Source organism: Mandrillus leucophaeus, unplaced genomic scaffold (genome assembly GCF_000951045.1).
Source record: "Mandrillus leucophaeus isolate KB7577 unplaced genomic scaffold, Mleu.le_1.0 Scaffold44, whole genome shotgun sequence".
Taxonomy (NCBI): domain Eukaryota; kingdom Metazoa; phylum Chordata; class Mammalia; order Primates; family Cercopithecidae; genus Mandrillus; species Mandrillus leucophaeus.
This window is the reverse complement of record NW_012104698.1, coordinates 1,211,308-1,214,691: the sequence shown is the minus strand read 5'-3', so window position 1 is coordinate 1,214,691 and position 3,384 is coordinate 1,211,308. Positions and strand designations below refer to the sequence as shown.

Here is a 3,384-nt window from a genome sequence, read left to right as displayed (position 1 = left end):
CTTTTTCTCTTGAGAGCGAAGGACATGGGTATCCTTTCTTAGAAGGCTTCTAGGACTTAAGCCAGTAAGAGAACTTGCGTCTCCTACGTCTCTGGAAGGCGTCTCTGGAAGGTGTCCTTTCTTCAATAGGCAGAACTAAAACAAAGTTCCCTTGACCAACGCGAAGCAAGCGAGGACAAGGTGGCCACCTGGGTGACTACATCCCCCAGCATGCACTGCTCCTTCTAGGTCGCAGCCAGTGACTGACGAAGTCGCATTACTTCTGAGATGGGAACGGGGTAGGGGAGCGCGACTACACATCCCAGGATGCAAAGCGCCCCAACTCTAGTCGCAACCTGGGTTGCTTTCTGGCTGGCGTTCCCCGCCAAAGGGACACTAGGGGAGGGGAATGTTTCGGTTGGGAATCCCCGAAGTCTGCTGGATCGTGACATTTCGAAAGAGGAAGGAAAGTGGAGGAAGGCTGTTTCACTGTAACTCAAAGTAGTTCCCGCGCAGGGTGGCGAGGAGTTATGGACCCCTTCCATAATTTATTGTTCCTCAAAGGCAATGCCAAGCCCCACTGGTTGCAGCCCTCGAGGGCAGGTGGGAAGTATGTGAAGCCCCAAATCGAAGTTACCAGCGTCTTCTTATTGGCCCTCGCCTCGAGCGCAGGCGCGAGGGCTCTGACTCTGGTCCCCTGGGCCTGGTGAGCGGCAATTGGCCAAAGTCCGCGAAGTAAGAGTCCGGATTGGTAGTTGCTAGCAGGAGCCTGGTTTCTTCCTCGACTTCTGCAAGTGATAGAGTGTGATTGGTTTAAATCCGCGGGCACCTGTCGGTGATTGGCTAGGAGCCACAGGCGGGGCGCGGCCATTGGCTGGCACTGGGGCCATCCCTCCTCGGGCGGGCAGCGAATGATGAAATGGGAACGGGGAGGCGAAAGGCCGCGACGTGAGCGCGCGACCTCCGGCGCCATTTTGTAGAGAAATAAGCGGAGTTAACCGAAGAGGGGGTCGAGGAGAGCCGGAGTCGGGGACCCAGGAGTTTCCTGTGTCCAGCGCTGCCGGAGCCGCCTGAGGTGAGGCGGGCTGGCGTCAGGGGCTACGGTAGGGTGGCGGTGACAGCTTGGGAACGCGAGTGCCGGTGGGAAGAGGAATAGGGGTGGACCTGGGGCCACTGGAAGCGTTTCCCGGAGCTCCAGGGAGTGAGAGGCAGCCGGGACGGGGAATTAGGACGAGGCGGGAGAGGGCGGACTCTTCTCCGCACGGCTCTCGGAGGCTTCGCGCTCTGAAAATTAGAGGCCAGCCAGAAGGCTCCAGGGAGCGGAGGGCAGAGCTCGGGGTGAGACCCGGGGTGGTCTCTGTCCTGGGCCTGGAGGCTCAGGGGGCGGCAGTGGCGGCAGTTCGTGTCGCTGGGCCTGGCTTCGCGCGGGTTGCACCCTCCTGAGACCTCCACGAGCTCCTCAACTACTCTGTCTGTCTCTGCTCCCGGATGGTTGCAGTGGGCATCGGCTCCCGAGGCCTAGCGCTTCGGGCGAGGGGCACCGTGTTTGGAGTTTTTTTACGTTTCCAGTTCTTCTCCGTGTACTCGGAGCTGCCACTCTCCCCCTCTGACGCCCCCAGCACGTTGTCAAAGCCCCCCAGGTTTCGGGTGTCCCCGGATGGGAAGGGCGGGCGGGAGCGAGCACTTCCTTATTACTTGCTACAGGTTTTGTTCCACTCGCGCGCCTGGGCGCTCACACTTTCTTTGAAGTCGGCCCCCACCTACTCGGTCCGGTGTCTGCAGTAGTGGCGGCCCTGCTCACCCAGGACAAGTGTCCCGCTAGTGAACTGAACACTTGTAGGCCTCGAGGCTGATGAGATCCACTGCAGATCTTGTAGAGGTACTTAAGGCCAAACACAAATAATACTTTTTCAGTACCACCTCCTCTGCAGAATTTACCCAAGAGGGCTCACCGATACTAACTCCACGAGGAGTAAGCTTTGTAGATTAAAAAAGAATGCTTGACATCTGTGTGTTTGAAAATGTTGTATTTAAAATAAACTTTATGACAAACTTTTCCCATGAAGTTACTTCAATCAAATGTCCCATTTCTTAGGACTCTAATCAATTAAGGTCTGTTTTCTTCCTGAAAACTGAGCAACAATGCTTAACCTACCCTGCCGATTTCTCTACAATTCGATCGCCTGTGACTACTTGGGTTTTTTTTTAAGTCGATAATTGAGTGAATATAATTATACTGTTTGAAAAAATGCCGAAAGTTTTCCTTATGACAGCCTCCTTGATAGGAATAGGGGATATATGTATTAAAACAAAGAGGGAGGGCAAGTAAAATATTAGGAAGAAGATGAAACAGATTAAGAACAATTTTTTTGTTTGGGTACGTGGGTTTAATACTTAAGTGGCCTGTGGTCCAGGTTGGCATTCCTACCCTTTTAGAGATTGGCAGCAGAGTATTTTAGCTATTAAGAAGACATGTGGTAACAGTTTAAATAATTATGTCTTAGGACACTGCAAATTGTTACCTTGTCTAAGGAGAACGTGCATTGATGATACATGGTTTTAGGTGACTAGCTGTGTTTTCAGTGAAATGGTAGCATGTTGATAAAACTAGTTTGGGGAGTTGATCCCTTTTCAACAAGTGTGAGTCCTCCAAGTCATAGTGGAAACAAGTCTAGAATCGACTGGGTGCGATGGTTCACGCCTGTAGTCCCAGTACTTATGGAGGCCGAGGTGAGTGAATCACCAGAGGTCAGGAGTTCGAGACCAGCCTGGCCAACATGGTGAAACCTCGTCTCTACTAGAAATACAAAAATTAGTCGGGTGTGGTGGCAGGTGCCTGTAATCCCAGCTACTTGGGAGACTGAGGCGGGAGAATCGCTTGAACCCGGGAGGTGGAGGTTGCAGTGAGCCGAGACAGAGCCACTGCACTCCAGCCTGGGGGACATGGAGACTTTGTCTCAAAAAAAAAAGAGTCTAGAATCAAGGCACAAAGGCATGTCTATTTGTAACTGAAAATATTTCCTTTTCTTACCTAAGATTGTAATCTTAGAAGTTTTAAGGTACAGTTTTGTGGCATTATGGTGGAAAAGAATTGAAATAACGTTCTTTTTGGTTCCCAGCTTACCACCCTGGGTTCATTTTCTTTTTTTCTGGTTTCTAAATTTCTCCTGGGGGTTTAGATCCTAGTCTCTTTAATATAAATGTTGTCAAGCTAAGTAATAAGACATCCTTATTTGGAGTCAAGTCATTAAAAAAAACTGTGAAAACAAATGGAAATGCTTGCCATCTTTTCAGAACATGCTTTAAAGTCTGATTTCAAATTATGTTGCATTTTACTTTTTCTGAGTATGTTTTTGGATAGATTCTGATCTGTTTATGATAAACTTTTTTTTTTTTTTTTTTTTT

At 50.1% G+C, this 3,384-nt stretch overlaps 1 protein-coding gene across 1 annotated transcript in view; it reads left to right on the top strand.

Annotated features, from left to right (window-relative positions):
* The first annotated feature begins 895 nt into the window (after window positions 1-895).
* Window positions 896-3,384, top strand: part of CNOT1 (CCR4-NOT transcription complex, subunit 1) — a 124,702-nt gene continuing 122,213 nt past the window's right edge. Inside the window, exon 1 of the mRNA XM_011994009.1 lies at window positions 896-1,054. The gene's annotated coding sequence lies outside the window, so the exon portion shown is untranslated. The remainder of the gene's footprint in view (window positions 1,055-3,384) is intronic.